Below are 18,097 nucleotides of genomic sequence, written 5' to 3'. Positions count from 1 at the left end.
CGGAGAGTTGTAAGGGAGAAGGAGTGTCAACACAATGACGAAACCCCTGCAGCGGAGACCAAGTCCGCACTACACTGTCACACAAACAGCAACTGTAATAAAAGGTTAAATATATATAAAAACATAACGAGCCTGTTTTCATATGAAGTATATGATACGAAAACATAAGTTTAAGAATAAGAAAAACAGAATTAACTGTTAAAAAATCAAATGGCAAGTCTTAACGGTGGGAGACAACGGCAGTGACCATCTTCTACTGAGCCAGAAAGAAAAGTGGGTGCTCAGCCCAGGTGTGTGAGTGAGTGGGGTAGCCGGCTACCCACCACCTCCCCACCCCTGCTAACTTGCAGGTCAGGTAGCCTAGTTACCCTTTGCTAAAATCATCTTGGCTCAGCTTTCAGCTTCCACTAAAGTACATCCCTATAAATAGCAAAGAGTTTGTATTTGTGTCGGAACAACTAGAATTTACATACATATACAAGCACATTAAATAAAATCCTTTCTTTATATTCTTAACATAGTACCAGTTCATTAAGATCAAAACTATGGCCATCATTTCAGCAACACGTACCCAACTACTCATGTTTGGCCATATGTCGCTGCAAGTTACTCCTCCTGCTGAATTTCATTGAGACAATGAGGGCAAGTAAATGGCTTCTCTCCTGTATGAATACGCATGTGAAGTTTAAGATTGTACTCAAATGAAGCAGAAAACGAACATTCAGGACAAGAGTAAGGGCGTTCCCCCGTATGAGTGCGCATGTGGATGACAAGGTTGCTCATGGATTGTACTCAAATGAAGCAGAAAACGAACATTCAGGACAAGAGTAAGGGCGTTCCCCCGTATGAGTGCGCATGTGGATGACAAGGTTGCTCATGGATGTCGTACTATAGCTACAATGTGTACATGCATAGGGCCTCTTGTGTCTCTTTTCCATACTTCTAATCTTGGGACTCAGACAGTCGTTTTGGTCTGCACTTGAGAAGAGAAAGTACGGGTTCTGAAATGCCTCTTCCGTGAAATTATGCATGTTTTCAACAGTAGCAGAACCTTCCATGCTACGATTTGCTGCTTCGTTCACCTGAAAATATCATGAAGAAAAGATTTACTACAAAGGTTAGAAATTCAATACACAATTATGAATAAGATGATTTCTAAAATAATTTATTTACTAAAAGTCCTATGATCTGATGTAATACCTACCCCGTGAAATAAAGAAGGCCCTGGTTGCCCTTCTGTGATGGTATTTTCTTGTGTTAGGGTATGGTAAAATGCTGCCCGGTTCTGATACATCTTGTCGTATTTAAAACGTGAAACACTTAGAACTTTTCCATCGGTATTCCCTCCACAGTCAGAGTCCTGAAAAATCAAAGTAAATATACTGTCAAATATAAGTTTCTGCCTCAAATTCTTCTTTACCTACATCTCATCTATTATCTGACAGCCCCATTTCACTATTACAACTGACTACATGGAAACTTGCTCAACCTCTACCTATTGTAATAAAAAATCACTCTTATATAAAGCAATCCAATTACTGTACACTTAATTCTTAATATCAACAGATGAAAACTTGGAATGGAATTTTGAGACAAGCAACTAACAAACACTCCAAAAGATTACAAACCAGAATAAAGATTTCAGAAGCACCCCAGACTCTCTAAGTCCATACTGCCTTACAGCATGATTAATGAATAGTCACTTTCTCCCACAAAATTCTAAGGACTCAAGAATACAATTTTCATGTTGACTTGGTAAATATATCTCAAAAGGAATTATTATAATTTGCTGTGAAAAGGATACAAAAAATATCTACCACAATAAAACATCAAAATCTTTAATTTGATCAGTTTCTCATTTTAAACGACAGGATTAACATTTATCAATTCTAAAGATATTTTCAATCTCTGATCACAGAGACATGACTGATTGCTATAAATTATTTTGGTCTTGGGTTTCCTTATAGTGTATATGCCTGTTACATAGAATTCAATATATCAAATAACTCAACATTTAATATATTAAAAATCATTATCTAAGAATATTTACTTTGATAACTAGCTTTTCATTTTGCCTTTATGTTTCATGATTCTTATGACAGTTTGAAGCACTTTTATCTCTTCTTGGTCTTATGAATACTGAACTTGCTCATGAAACAAGGCTCTGAAACTCACCTATATAAAATTGTGCATATTTATTAACAATAACTTGGTTTTCCCCTATAAACATTTTAATACTCACCTAAAGTAGGACACTAGAACCACCAAGAAGCAAAGGAACATTCACATAAAAATATCCTGAATGATTTTGACTGGATAAAATGATTGTTGCAGTTGATATAGGGATAACTGAATAAGTATTTGTTTAAAAAATGTGTGAAGTACTTTAATAGCATGAATTATCTAGTGTATATAAGCTTTATACAGCAAATGCATCAACTAGCATTGTATGATTTCTTTACAAGTTTTGTGAAATTAACTGATGTATTTAAAGCTCATCCGTTTTCGTTACTCTTATTTCTGTTGCTATTGTCAGTGGGCATAGGCGATGTTGATTACCTATGGAAAATATATAACTATGGTCAAAAGGGGACTCAAAGTTGACCTTGAGAACTCAACTAAAATATTTTAAGATATTGAACAAATGTATGTAAATGGCTAATAACAAACAACCATTGCTCTTTGATTATGTATGTACAAGGCCGTACTTCACATAATTAATTCTCTTTACCCAACTCGTAAACAACAAATAAGAGATACAGTACTGAACCTTACATCCTGATCAAGTATCTTGTTTGGTTGAATTGAATCAACTGTCAACAAAGATTTTATATGCAAAAACTTGACCTTGCCCCAAAATAAATGAAAAGCTGAGAAATGAGTACAATATATTGCATGTGATCCCATACCTTAACCCTTTTACCCCTAAAGGACGTACTGGTACGTTTCACAAAAGCCATCCCTTTACCCCCATGGACGTACCGGTACGTCCTTGCAAAGAAATGCTATAAAAAAATTTTTTTTTCATATTTTTGATAATTTTTTGAAAAAATTCAGGCATTTTCCAAGAGAATGAGACCAATCTGACCTCTCTATGACAAAAATTAAGCCTGTTAGAGCAATTTAAAAAAAGTATACGGCATTATGTGATGGGATAAAAATAACACCTTGGGGGTTAAGGGTTGGAAATTTCCAAATAGCCCGGGGGTAAAAGGGTTAAAGAAAAATAAAAGAAATTGCATAAAAATTATAGAAAAATATAGTCTTCTTACCTCTAATAAAAGCACCATGACATTCTACATATTGTAAAACTGCACTTATTTTTTCAACAAATCTATTTATGCCAAAACAAAGAAACAGGCCATTTTAATGTTATGTTTTTAGGTTATCAAAAGTGGTAGAATTAAATACAATCCAGTTCATATATAACTCTAAAATTTAATTCTATTAAGAGTAATATTCATCTTTATTCTCTTCCCCTATCCATCCAACGTCTTTCAAGTGAAGATTGCTGCTTTGCTTTCCAAAACCCAAACATCATGGTTTCTGATACCTTCCCAATAAAACCTTCTGCCAGACTAACTCTGCTCCTCTTCCATCCTGTTGGATCTCCTAGTAAATAGGCCCCACTATTCTGTTCAATTCTTTTTGGCCACCTCTTCTCTCAGTCATTGATTTGTCCTGATTTGTCTGCAGTAAACTTATCTAATCAAATTATCTCCCCTATATTCTCTGCCCACATGGTCTGTAAGGTTCTTGCAGCTGTAAACATTGATATATCTCCAGGATTTCTCAAAAAATCTAAAGAAACAAGGGCTACAACAATTCTCAGAGATTATGCCCTTTTCATAAAATCCTACCTTAGGATTCTTCAGCTACCAACTTTTCAATACAAAATATCATGTGTACTTTTAAATTTCTTAAGGCAATGGTAACGTAAGTTTTTTGGCAGATTTTTTCAAATAAATGTCCTGATTTACATATATTTCTTGCAATTAATATATAAAAAAGGGTGGCCATCAATCTTGCAAGCATATTCGGTAAATCTTAGTTCATGAATACACTACAGTCATGCCTAAAAACTAGAATTCACCTATGCAATCATAAAAATATAAAAGCAATGAAGCCTAAGGAAATTTCTAAAACCCTGAATTTTCTTAAAAAAAGACATACATTTAAAATACAGTATAATACCGTGTAAAGGGCAAAATTTTAAGACCAGGTTTGGAGGAAAAAAGTCACGGTTCACCCATTACACGAGAGATAATTTTGGAATTATGAAAATATTAATTTTTTTGACCTCTGTTGTGTTGTTGTTGGGGTATTTTAATTGACTATGGTTCATTAATAGGTTAGTAGTTTGGAAGGGTTGACTTAAAAATCATATATCATACTCCTTTTAACCCTTTTACCCCCAAAGGACGTACTGGTACGTTTCACAAAACCCATCCCTTCACCCCCATGGACGTACCGGTACGTCCTTGCAAAAAAATGCTATACAAATATTTTTTTTTTCATATTTTTGATAATCTTTTGAGAAAATTCAGGCATTTTCCGAGAGAATGAGACCAACCTGACCTCTCTAAGACAAAAATTAAGGCTGTTAGAGCAATTTAAAAAAGATACACTGCAAAATGTGCTGGGAAAAAAATAACCCCCTGGGGGGTAAGGGTTGGAAATTTCCAAAGAGCCTGGGGGTAAAAGGGTTAATTACAGTATAGTGTTGTTTAAGTAAAATAGGAATATCTACCAGTAATTTCATCTTTATTTCTTCATCTAACTCAAGCTATGTTGTGTCAACCTGTTGGTAGGCTAGCCTAGTTGTGTGAAACCTAATTTTCCACATTTGTACCGGTAATTAATTTTTCTACTTACATAGTAGTTTGGAAGGATTGACTTAACAGCATATAATATACTCATTATAAACATATACTTTACTTGTGTGTATATGAAAAATAAAAATAATTTTTTTTTTCTTATTACAATACTTGCGTCACCAAAAAATGATTGGGAGAACTAGGTATGTTTACATTATTTGCCAAATGGCAGTAGTGATGGTTGTGGGAAACCTCAAAATTTGCATGTTATTGGTACCTACACTATGGTATACAGGAAAACAAAGAGGCAAACAAGTTTAAAGAAAAAAATTATTTAATAAACTTGAAATTAAAAGCCATCAAAATCTACACTGCCATTCGAACTATTAAGTGTTTAAAATTCATCAGAGCAGCATCGTCATGAGGATCATCTTCGTTGCTTTCGTTTGCACAACTAGCACTGTCATCGTCCTCTGTTCTGTCTAAACCGGTTGAAATGCTTTTGCTGTATACTTAGAAATCCAAAATAAAGACTATTTCATATCCTGCTTTTGCAAAACACGCCACCTAAAACTGAAACTATGGCTTTGTTTACGTTCCATCACTGATCATAACGAATAAACGAACACATTTATACAACTGTGTATAGGTTAGCTTTTGCAGCAACAGCTATCTTTCCAAGTATTGGTTATGTAATAGTAATGTTATTATTAATGTTGGTTTACTTACTTTATTCTTAGAAATTTAAAATCAATGAATTAGGAGGTTTTATGTCATTATGTCATGTTTTTTCCTAAAGACGCCACCTAAAACAAAAAGTTTTGTTTACGTTTCATCGCCAATCATGACGAACAAACGAACGCAATTACACATGCAAGTGATAATTAATGATACTTAGAGCTTTTAGTAAAGACATTATTATAAATAGAAATGTGTGGTAAAATATCTATAATAAAAGTACAGTAATATTAGGCTGGCCTTGAAATAGCCGTTCGCCCATTACATGGAGTATATGATAAAAACGCTTTTTCTTAAGGAAATATTGGGGTTCCCCCTTTACATGGGGTCGTCCTTTACATGGTAATATACGTTAATATCTTAAGTCTACAAAGTATAATTTCCATTGCATCAATAACAAAGTATTAATTACCTACCCCACACAATACCTTCAAGCTGAATTCTGTGCTCTAGTCACTAATTCTTACCTCAAGCGTAGACCTCAAACTTCCCCGACTGTATAGTTCTTGCAGCTGTGGATGGGTTGCAGAATCTGTGGCCTGGCTCCTTCCATCTCTATTATAACTGTAAATGGAATTCCTGGTGCCATCCTCATTGCCATCTCTCCCAGATACCTCTATGTTTTGATCTACAAGATCCCCTACATTAAATTTGGTGCTTCCTTATCTGTGAAAACATGTTCCAATTCTGATCAATCCAGAGTGGTTTTCTTCCTCATTGTTCTCACCACTCTGGCCTTGTTCGCTCACTACCTGACCTGAGCCACTTCCTGCAACACCTGTGTCCCCTTTGACCACTGCGCCATGCCCGAGAATTCCGTGTTCCATATGCTTGGCATCGTTTGATCCGTCGGCTGAAGATGACGATTTGCTCTCACACAAATATCTTGAGGATCTTTGTCATCGCCCTTTTTTCTAAACACACCACGTCCTTTCCGATTCCCTTTCATATTACCGTCTGGAACAGCAAGGTCTTTAACCTGCAAGATCTCGGCAACCCTTATCAGTTGCGCCAAGTCCTGTTGGGCTACACTCACTTGACCAAGATACATATAATTCAAAAATGCCTCCATATCTTTCTTGTTAATGTCCTTGAGAACAATGACAGGATGCTTACAAGGTGTGCGCTCAAAGACTGGTGAAATAATCACTACTCACTCACTCACTCCACTGGCTGCGGGCCTCCATGGCTCTTTGCCGCCGCTACAAGAAGCTTCCAACGACCACGGTCCTGCGCAAAATCCCGCCAATCCCCTGGATCATCCACTCCAAGCTTTGTCATGTCCCTTTTTATATTATCAGACCATCTCATACGGGGTCTTCCTGGAGGTCGTCTGCCCTCTGATTGTCCTCTAGTAATCTGGCTTATCGGTCTATCCTCATCGGTCCTGGCCACATGTCCTGCCCACCTCAGTCTCTGTGCCATAATTGTGCTTGTTATCAGGGGTACTTCTGTCATTTCTCTCAGTTCATTGTTATGCCTTCTTCTCCATTGCCCCATCTCCACATCAAAGACCGGTCCACATATCCTTCTCAAGATTCCGTTTTCAAACACTTCCAACCTTCGTTCCAGATCCCTTGTCAGCCTCCAGGTTTCACAGCCATACGTTAACACGGGTCTAATAATAGTTGTATAGGTGTTCACCTTTGTTCTCCTTGTGCACGCAATAGAACTCTCTATCGCAGGATATGGTTACGTCTGTGTAGTGTTCCTGTAGAATTAAAATAAATTACTTCCAGTACAGTACATTAATGGTAATAACCACAGATTTTACTGAGTGAAAAATATTCACATATTAATCAACACTAAGAACCACAAGTAAATGCAAAATAAAAATATCACAACTCAAAACTATGTATGATGATATTTTTACCATTAAAATCTATTGTCATAAAGGATAGAATACAGTACAATTTATTGTGCATTTACATACAATACTATATAACTAAAAATGTTTGTAGAATAACTCCGTATATATTTTGAGTTAATGTGCTATATAGTATCATCCAAGGACTTTCCTGTGAAAGGCTAGAACAATCAATTACAACATAAATACCAGAGAAATATTGTCTCCTCTACTCTTGGGACAGCGAATCAACATGCAAAGCACGGACTTAGTGTGTATAAGAGACCTTCGAGTTGAGGAGAGGGATAGCTCAATATGACCCCCTTTCCTTGACAATCTTGGCAGGTTGACTATCTACACCACAGTGAAGGGAATGGGGTAATTCCTCTAGTTTGATAAGTAATTCAGTTGAGTACTTTGTATACCCCTCTGATGGTCCAGCACTTTGCTGCAGTAGAGGGGCTTGAGTGTCTCAATGATGGGCTGGGCAATGGCGGTGGGGTAGTTTATCCACCCTGGCAGACTCAACCATACCGCTAAGGCCAGTTCTGAGAGACCAGACCAAGACTGGACCCCCCTATAGGCCTTCTCCTTTATTTAAGATAGGCAAAGGCTAGGAGAAGGAACACTCCAAAATCAAACCAAACAAGACCCCAATGGCGGAGCTTCCCAGCACCGGCGGAAGAGGGCAATGCCTGTCGGGCAGGCAACAAGGCGGGCCTTGACATAAGAACCCGGCAGCCCGAAGCAACCAACATCGGAGAAGCCGCCTGTCTCATATGTCTTGAGCCGCAGTGAAAACGGTGTGGGCCAAGTGTGTGTGCGTGGCCGTTGCAAAGCCATGACCACCCAAAACAATATACCCGGCTACTGGCATTCTGTCGTTTGTATAAGCACCCACCCCATAGATAGGAGGCCGATGACTAACGACAGAACCCAATACTCAGACACGAGTGGGCGCCAACGATGACGACTTTGTATAGGATATATTATATTCCTATTCGAAGACTTGGTAGGCTCACATTAATGTGTTATCTTTTTCACACTTCTTGGCTTGGTAAACCATAGACCAACTGAAATGTTGTTGGGGAATATGAGTCATTCCTTGCCCATCTCACTGATGACCGACTATCTACGATAGTGAGAAAAGGGTCTAGTCACCTGATGAACCTATCTTTCTGAAGTATGCAGCCATGGTATTTTGTGAAGGGAGGGAGATATACTTCCCCTCACCTGAGTAATATAGATAAAAATTAATGTTTTCATCATTTACTTTTACAGATGAATGAAATCAAAAGGTGTACAAGTCAGATGTAATAACCCAGCCAACCCTGTCATTGTGCTAATTGTTCAGTGCCTGTATTTTCAAGGATTTCTCAGCCCACAATTCTACTTTTTTGATGAGCTGCAAGAGCTCATAATCTAAAAGATAATTCCAATCTACATGGAAAACTTGGATGGCTTTTCTAAGGTATAAGTCACCTTGTCAGATAATCCTGGACTTCTTGGATTATATTTGGTGCACCTCTCGGATGGGAAGCTCCAACCATAAATGATTTTGTCATCTAAATAAACATTAAGAGAACCTCTCAAGCGTACTTTGGACGTGGATCTAGACTTGGGCATTTAATAAGATCACCTAGTCTTTTGCTTTAAATAGACCATCTCTACCAACTTTCGTTGTATTTAGGTACCAGAAGAGGGTGCTCAAATTTTTGGCCAAGTTAAATATTCCTCCATCTCCATTAAAAAACTTTGACAAAAGCCATATTTTTAATAGCTATAGCCTTAGGAGGAAGTCAGTGAAATGCCTGCTTTTCGGAGGGCCCAGGCGTTCATTACCCTATCCCAGGCCGTCTTCTAATATCGACTCCGGGCCTCCTGTTTCTAAACAAAAACAATGTCTCTTCAGAGACGAGATCCACTTTACAATTCGGCTCTAGTCAGGTTTTAATAACCTATGTCCGGTGTTTACCTTACAAATATGATTATAAAGATCCAAGTCCTCAGAAGTAGCTTGCTTCAAAATATCCAGACCAACAAGTCCCTTTCAACAGGGGCTAACCATATTCTAATGACCTCTCTTTACTAAAAAAATTTGATCCTGTATCCATCTCTAAAAACCCCATTGTGAGAAAAATTGCTATTTTTTTGCTAATACTGTATGCAATTTCAAGATGACCAGAGCTTTACAGGTTGGTCTGGGCATAGGGTATTCATTGAATACTACCTGAAATCAATCCAAGTAGTACAACATTAATGTGAGATAATTAGCTTGTTCGGGACCCCTACAGGAGGAAAGAACCTTTTCAGGCAAGTCCTTCAGGGGAAGCATGATGATAGGCATCCAGTGATCCCTGAAGTCATCCCTTATGAGGTGAGTCCGATTTGTTAAGTTTTCCTTCTTATCTACACAAACAACTGTAGCTGTTGTACTTTATTACTTGGTGCTATGCAGAGTCCCTCAATGGTACACAAATCTAGTTAATTAATGCTCTGGTACTAGTCCTTGGAGCCCACACACCACATGAAAATCAAAAAGGAAGAAAACCTATTTGAGGAAAGGTGCTGTGGGATCTCCAGGACTCGTCCTCCTCCATAGCCTCGTGCACGAGAGGGGGACGATAGATTCTCACTAAGATTAGATGGGGGATGGGTGCAAGTTGAGGCGCAAGTAAACTGGTTCCAAGCAGTTCATTCGTTCAGCTATGTGATGGTGACGACGTAATGACGTCAGCCATAGCAGCCAGTTTTCAGCATTGGAGGTGCTGTGTTCGAGAACTCAAAGGTCTCTCTTATGCACACAGTACATACGTTGCATGTTGATTCACTGACCCTAGAGCAGGGAAGAAAATATTTCTTTGGCATTTATGTCATATTGGACTCCCAGTTTTAGCCATTCACAGGAAAATCCTTGTAGTCCACAAAGCACTTCCCCAAAAATCACAATTTTCAAAAGTAATTTGTATTTTTCTCAACTACTGTATACAAACTTGAATCCTTTAACAGGAGATTGATTCAAATGCAGCTGGAATTTGGCAGTTAAAACTTCTAACAAGGAGTTAGAAGTAGCTAGTAATTATTGAACAGTCATTTTCATAGCATATGAGATTTTCGAGTTGCAGAAACCCCCCAAATTCAGGAGCCTTGTTGCAGTTCGGAAATGTAAATACCATTCTGACCCTACAGTATTTCATTCCTCTTGCCAGGAATGGTGTTTCATTGTTTTTACCGGAACTGCGCGGGATGAAGGAAAGAAGAGCTACTTTCCTGAATCAGGTTATTCTGTCCTGGGATGGAAAAACTTTCCATTACCATACCTATGTTCATGCCCAGGTATTATCATTCTTTACTTGGGAGAGAGTTTGGACTACCCTAGACTAATCCCAAGATTGTGACAAAACGGGAAAAGTCTGTCCCAATGATGAGAAAGTTGGGACTGAGTCTGCAAGTATCAGCCAGTCATCTAGATACTGGGTCAGGAAAATTCTGATGGAATAAGCCCATGCTGAAACCAACATAAACACTCAAGTGAATACCAGGGGTGTAATGGACAGCCAGAAGCAAAGAATTTTGAATTGAAAGACTTTGCTTCCCTGGACAAAGCATAGATACTTTCTTGAGGAGAGAATTATGGGGTTTTGGAAATATTGCATCCCTGAGATAAAGTGAGATCATAAAGTCAATTTTCTCTACTTAGTTTAGTGGATGAACTCATTCAGGGCTGAGTCTTCTTGATCAAATGATTATTAAAGAGAGGGAAAATTAGACTCCTAAAGAGTTGGTCCAAATAAATTAAGACATAAATACAGACATACAACATACATGCATATGATTAAATTAGATAAAAAATAACTTAAAATTTAAACATGCAATAAATAGATATTCAAATTTTTATTAAACAATTAATTGAAGATCTAGGGGCTTTGCAAAGAACATTAACCCTCCTGATCACGGCCACGACCTGAACAAAGGATGACTCGGACTCTGCCTCCTCGGATTCAGTCCTAATCGTACCAGACACATGCAGCAACCATCTAACTGAATTGGGAGAGTTCACTTCTCCTTGAAGAGGAATCGTACTGTCTGTCTTCCTCTTGTCTGGACACCATATCTGGCCCGTGTCAAAGAGGGTCGGAAATCAAAAATTTATCTCGGTTCCCCCTAACTTGAGAATTATATCTCTTGAGCAAAACTTTACCCTTTCCTAGTTGGAGAACGAGGAGACGGAGGATCATCACAATCTCTCTTGCGCAAGAACTTATGGGAACAAGAGGATCTCTTTCCTTCTGTTTTCAAGGTTTTGCTCTCCCTCCACTTTGAACCCATCAGAAAGGGTGAAGCGTCTTCTGTCACTTTCATAAGAGCAGGACCTTCAGAAAACTCTGGATCCAAAGGTAATCGTCTAGAGGAGACAAACTTGATTGGTAACAGTCAACATAGGAAATGCACCTCAAGATCTAGACCTACTCTGAATCTGAGTATAAGGATCTGGTGAAAAGGGTTTCACTCCTAACCTCCTCCAAGGGTCATGTTGTTGTACACTGTATGGCCGCAGCAATACAAGGAAGACCTGGAGCTTCAAAGAGTGAGGGTCCTGAATGTGACGAGAATCAGGTAATGCTAGTTTTCCTCTGATCTCTTCACCGGAGACCGGTTTCGTTTAGAAGCCTGAATAGGTATTCGTAATGGTGTAGTTTCCTTCCTTTCAGCATGTCATTAAAATGGGTGAGGGTATGAGGCCATAAATACATGTCTTTATTAGCTACCCCCTATCCGTCTCTATGGGAATTGGAAAGTGTGCATCGCGAATATGATTGTGCGCTATGCACCAAGGTGAGTGCTTTAAATGACAGTACCTTTCGTCATCGCTGGGTTTGCAGTCATCAAACGTGCACTCGTAATGACAATCACACATTTGGGAGAAGTAGGGAAATATCTCCCCTTGGGGAAAGTGCACTAAATGAGCCATGTCTGGATCCATGGGATCATGTGAATCTCTGTCAGGGTGTACACTATTGTGGGAAAGCACTGTATTTGTACTCACCACAGGTTGCTGATGTTATGTGCCAGCGTGAGAGTGCACTGTTGTGCATGCTCGTATCACTAATGTGATGAGCATAGTCAGGCAAAACAATTTTCCGAGAAGATTGCATATGCGAAGAAGCGCATGTATTGGTAAACAATGATTGAGAGTCCAAACGCCCTGCACATTTGAAGAAATATTGCTCATGAATGCGTGCATTAGCAAGGAAGGACATAAGCCACTCTGAAGATTGGCGAGTGCTAACGAGCTCATTATACAGAGAAGAACTACAGTATCTCTTCCTGAAAGAACTTGTTCCTGCCAATACCATCTTAGCAGAACTTGTTCCTGCCAATACCATCTTAGCAGAACTTGTTCCTGCCAATACCATCTTAGCAGAACTTGTTTAGGTGGATGAATAATCAGTTATGTCTAACTCCAGGGCAGAATATTTACCAGCAGCTCGAGTTCAGGCTTAGTCACTGTCCTAAGATGTGGAAGTTTCACTCTCCTTCAAGGGATTAAGCACAAAGGCTAGCCTTTCTCTGGGAGTACCCTGTAACCCCAGGAAATTCCAAAGGCATAGCACAGCATCGTCAACTGGAACCATATCAAACTTCAAGAGACTCCTCCCAAGGGAGAAGTTTACCTGTTGCCATTGGAGAAAAGGCGAGTCTCCTGGCCTCGAGACTTGTCCAAGAGCTAATTTGCCACCAATCTTCCCTGTCTTGTCTCCAGGAAGGGTCAGAGGACAGAGTACTGGGTGTTGGAGGACGAGGTATACTGATTTCTTTTACCTCGAGGATGAGCCAGAGGGAGAAAAATATAGCTTAGCTTTCTTTCACCTTATGTCATACACCTGCCACAGGGATGATGACCACTCACAACATTCCTCATAGGGGGAATCCTAGAGAAAACACGTCTCCTGCATGAAAGCCACAAGTAGGAGGATCTACCTTCCTGCTCCTCATAAAAGCGCCTCTTTTCCCGACCATCACGGGCAAGTCAGCATGTCCGTCTTCGGCATTGGTAAGGATGCACACTTACTAGAAAAAGAAAGAAAACTTTAAGCGTACCGGCAAAGGTGTGGGGCTTCCCCACCACCGGGCGATTACCAGCTAGTGTACTTCGTTATATAAGTTTTCACTGGCAAGTTCTAGCTGCGCTTGAATTAATCTATTAAAGAATGAAGGTTTGTATTTGTGTAGGAATAAATAAATCTATCATAGGTATTTGTTTACAAGACCACACTCCATATACTGCCAAATCATGTAAAGCTATTGTTTCCCTCTATTACTTTTTAATACTTTTTTAAAGTTATAAAACACTATAATTATAAAAGAACTATCCTGGTTTCCTTGCTAAATGACCTGGAACTGACATCGTCAACATAGTACAGTCAACCAGACAGAAGTTCATGATGCCAGCGTACATTTGATATGACAAATTCGGAGATAATTTGTATTTTTCCTAACCATACAAACCTTAGCTATTTACATTGGGTTTATCTTTCAGCGTAGCTGAAATTGACGAGCCAATAGATTTTAACGAGGGTTAACTACCCCCTCGCTAGTTAGCGGGGGTAGGGGAAGGGGTAGCTTGCTACCCCTCCCCCCCACACACCGGTGATTTGCTTCACTTCACTTAGAGGTAGGACTTGACTTGGGGGACAGGGCTGGCGGGCAAATGTGTGTAAATAGCTATGGTTTGTATGGTTAGGAAAAATACAAATTATTTCCGAATTTGTCATTTGTTCCGTAACCGAAATACAAACCACGCTATTTACATTGGGTGACTTACCCCTGAGGAAGGGTAGACATCAGGCCCTGGCCGCTCACAGGATCAATCAGAGCCATAATATTAACTACATGATTAGTAAAATGATTCCATCAATTCAATCCAGATCTTTTGATCCTAGGCTTACTCACCACTCTATTGAACATAGTTCAATGATGACGAGACATCACACAAGAAGCGACTTACCAAGGTCAACACACTGCTAAAATAGTGAACGGACTTCGTTGAGGAATAATGCTATTCATCACATCAGAAGTCTTATTTTTCTTCAGTTTCTTCTGAGCTTTCTTCCATAGAAGACTGTCCCCTTCCACTGAATTAGGAATTTGCTGACCGCCATTCTCTTAGCCTCAGGGGCAACAGTAACATGAACCCACCACGCACTTATCAGATCCAACTTTTCCCAAGCAATTCAAAGACTTGCCCTAACAGTTTCTTTAGGAGTTTACTTCACAGCCCTTCAACCCTCGAATATTATGAGGCCCCTTTCACCATTGCAGACTCGGTCTATGGCTCTCCCTTTTTCGTAGCTACTGGATTCCACGGACTTCACGTTATCATTTGGTCTGGCTTCCTTATAGTGACCCTATACCGCCTATACATGTGCCACTTTTCGGCCAACCACCACTTTGGGTTCGAAGCTGCTGCCTGGTATTGACACTTTGTCGACGTAGTTTGACTCTTCCTTTATATTTCAATTTATTGATGAGGAGGGTAATCCCATACCTATCTAGTATAATTGTACAATTGACTTCCAATCAATAAGTCTGGTATCTCCAGGATAAGTAATTCTAATGATCTTGACCATAGTCTTATTTGCCCTTGCCTTAAGAACAATTGTAATATTCATCTCCTCACTTTTATCAAAAAAAACTATTATCGACCGAGAAAAAAGATCACCATTCGAGTGCGGATTTGACCCTAAAGGGTCTGCCCGATTCCCCTTCTCTCTCCGATTTTTCCTCATTGCCATTATCTTCCTTATCTTTGACGTAGAAATCACACTCCTATTACCCCTAGTAGTTGTAACTAAGCTAACATTTATTAAAACCTGGGTAATTACTGGAACTTTTTTCCTCCTAATCCTTCTAGCAGGCCTCTACCATGAATGGAATCAAGGCGCCCTTGACTGATCTTCTTAGTACTCCCCCGAGATTGTAGTCAACAATGATATTTGCCTTGCACGCAAAAGGTGCTATTAAGCTAATCTTGGCCGGGAAGCGAACTATCGCATTTAGTTTCGACCTAAACTTTGGCAACACCTGCCCCCAGCTTTTAGTTAAAACCAAAGTAGAGGTATTTCACTGTTAATGAAGTTATTGAATTTAGATTCTAACTAGAGATAACTTGAAGGAGAAGCAGCTTCTAACTTCACTCTCAGGCAGTTTAACTCTGTCTTTATCTCTGTTATTATAGTGTAATAAACACACTACATTTTCATTGTAGAGCTAAAGGTACACTCCTTTTAAAAACACCCAGGGGTAAGAATACCTCCTTTACAGCTTCAATGTAATGCTCTTTATAAGTCTACCCGTGTTTAAATTATTAAAGATAGCCCCACTATTCAAACTAATATCACCAACAAGTAGATTTTAATCCTATTTTCTTGGACTACTTGGAGAACTTTCCTAAGCCTCCTTAAATTAAAATAAATCCCTTGGCCCCCGTAATATTCTGACCACCCATTATCTCTAATTTGATGGAAGAGTCTCCCAAGAGATAGTCCCCCAGGAACCACCCCCAAGGTGAATAAAAAAGGCAAAAATCACATGGAACCGAAGAACACAGTCTTATGGTAAGACTTTAAAGATTTCAAATACAACTTTCAGAAACTAAATTAAGAACATAACCGATAGTCCCCCCGACTAAAGTTACAAATAGCACAGACAGTTTAAAGACAGGGGTCAAACCAATTATATAACAAGCAGGAAAAATCAGCCAAGAAAGAGCTGCCCCCCTTATGACTGCACCCAACCTGAGCACTTTCATCGGCGTTCTTATCAAAGTGTCCTCGTCTCTCACGCAAGAACAGCAACTCAAATTCCAAGACCCACTCAAACTGTAATAAACAAGTCGCAACCTATAGCACACTGTCAAGCCCGTTGCTAGTCAATATATTAACAAACAAATTACCTTTAACGGCCCCATAAATACCACTTCTAAAATCAAGTCTTTAGAATAAAATCCAACTAAAAAAGGAATTCCGCACAAAGATAAATTGGCCAAGTTTATACACATAACTCTCAAAGGGAGACTGCCGACCAGATTACCCATATTTCGTATATCTTGAGTACCCCCAACATTATGAATAATAGAACCAGCACACATGAATAAGAGAGCCTTAAATAAAGCATGCGTCAATAAATGAAAAAAAGCTAACATGGCCCCACCCAAACTTAGAATTCTTACTATCACCCCCAATTGCCTAAGGTAGACAAGGCAATAATTTTCTTTAAATCCGTCTCGAAGTTAGCACCTAAACCAGCCATAAACATCGTAGTACAACCAATCAACAATAAAATATCTCTAATCAAAGTGCCAGTTAGCCTGGGCCTAAACCGAATCAACAGATACACCCCCGCCGTCACTAAAGTAGAAGAGTGCACTAAAGCCGACACAGGAGTAGGAGCTGCTATTGCAGCTGGTAGCCAAGCTGAAAATGGAATCTGAGCTCTTTTAGTTATTGCAGCAATAACAACTAATCAAAGCACCAAACTATCTTCTAAAGATCTTCTCCCGACATAAAAGAGGAAGTTTCAGCGGGCCTAAACCGAATCAACAGATACACCCCCGCCGTCACTAAAGTAGAAGAGTGCACTAAAGCCGACACAGGAGTAGGAGCTGCTATTGCAGCTGGTAGCCAAGCTGAAAATGGAATCTGAGCTCTTTTAGTTATTGCAGCAATAACAACTAATCAAAGCACCAAACTATCTTCTAAAGATCTTCTCCCGACATAAAAGAGGAAGTTTCAGCCCCCCAAGTCTACCATAAAAGCAATGCCCAACAAAATAGCAACATCCCCCACCCGGTTAGATAGCGCCGTTAATATCCCAGCAGCGGCTGACTTCTCGTTTTGGTAATAGATAACTAGGGTGTAAGACACCAAGCCAAGACCATCTCACCCCAATAAAATCCTCACTAAATTAGGCCTTAAAATCAACATCAGCATCGACGCGACGAAGCCAAGTACAATGTATAAAAACCGATTCACATTTCTATCCCCCTTATATAGATCCCCCCTGTAATACAATACTATAGAAGAAATTAAGCAGACAAAAGATAAAAACATCAGACACATTCAATCAAAAATTAAAGACATTTCAATTCTCACCCTGTTTAAACTAACCAACTCCCACTCTATAAAATAACTACAACCAGACTTCAAAAGCCCTAGCGAAGATCAAATGCCCCAAACTGCCACTCCTAAAAGAAAAATTATTCTTCTCTCAGCTATTTTAATATTTCATAACACTGCTCAAAATAAATATTATATCTTTGGCCCCACAAACCAATATTTTTTTCTTAAACTATTCAAGCTTTGAATTAGACAACAAACATATACCCCACTAAAATTAAAATATTCAAGGGCAGCCAATGAAGTATTAACACTAAATATTCCCGAACTTCACCAGAACAACAAGAAAAAACAGACCTAAAATATTTCCCATGCTGGCTCAAAGAAAAAAGATAAAGGGTGTACGCTGCCCTTAAAAAAGACAAAAATATCACCCCCAAACCAGCCCAAGATGACCAAGAAATAACCCCAACGATTAAACTAACTTCTCCCAATAAATTTAAAGTCGGAGGGGCCGCTATATTTCCCACCCTTAAAGCAACCCACCAAAGACAAAGTAGGCATAAACCTTAAGAGCC

At 39.1% G+C, this 18,097-nt stretch overlaps 4 pseudogenes; 1 reads left to right on the top strand and 3 right to left on the bottom strand.

Annotated features, from left to right (window-relative positions):
- Positions 1-454: 454 nt before the first annotated feature.
- LOC137636574 (uncharacterized) lies at positions 455-12,818 on the bottom strand (annotated as a pseudogene).
- Positions 12,819-13,437: 619 nt separating this feature from the next.
- On the top strand, positions 13,438-16,026 carry LOC137636567 (cytochrome c oxidase subunit 3-like; annotated as a pseudogene).
- A 1-nt stretch (position 16,027) lies between these two features.
- Positions 16,028-16,926, bottom strand: LOC137636557 (NADH-ubiquinone oxidoreductase chain 5-like; annotated as a pseudogene).
- Positions 16,927-16,946: 20 nt separating this feature from the next.
- On the bottom strand, positions 16,947-17,892 carry LOC137636546 (NADH-ubiquinone oxidoreductase chain 5-like; annotated as a pseudogene).
- Between the last annotated feature and the right edge of the window lie 205 nt (positions 17,893-18,097).

This window comes from Palaemon carinicauda, chromosome 3 (genome assembly GCF_036898095.1).
Source record: "Palaemon carinicauda isolate YSFRI2023 chromosome 3, ASM3689809v2, whole genome shotgun sequence".
In the NCBI taxonomy this organism is placed as follows: domain Eukaryota; kingdom Metazoa; phylum Arthropoda; class Malacostraca; order Decapoda; family Palaemonidae; genus Palaemon; species Palaemon carinicauda.
The sequence above is the reverse complement of the archived record's forward strand: the minus strand, read 5'-3'. Positions and strand labels throughout refer to the sequence as shown.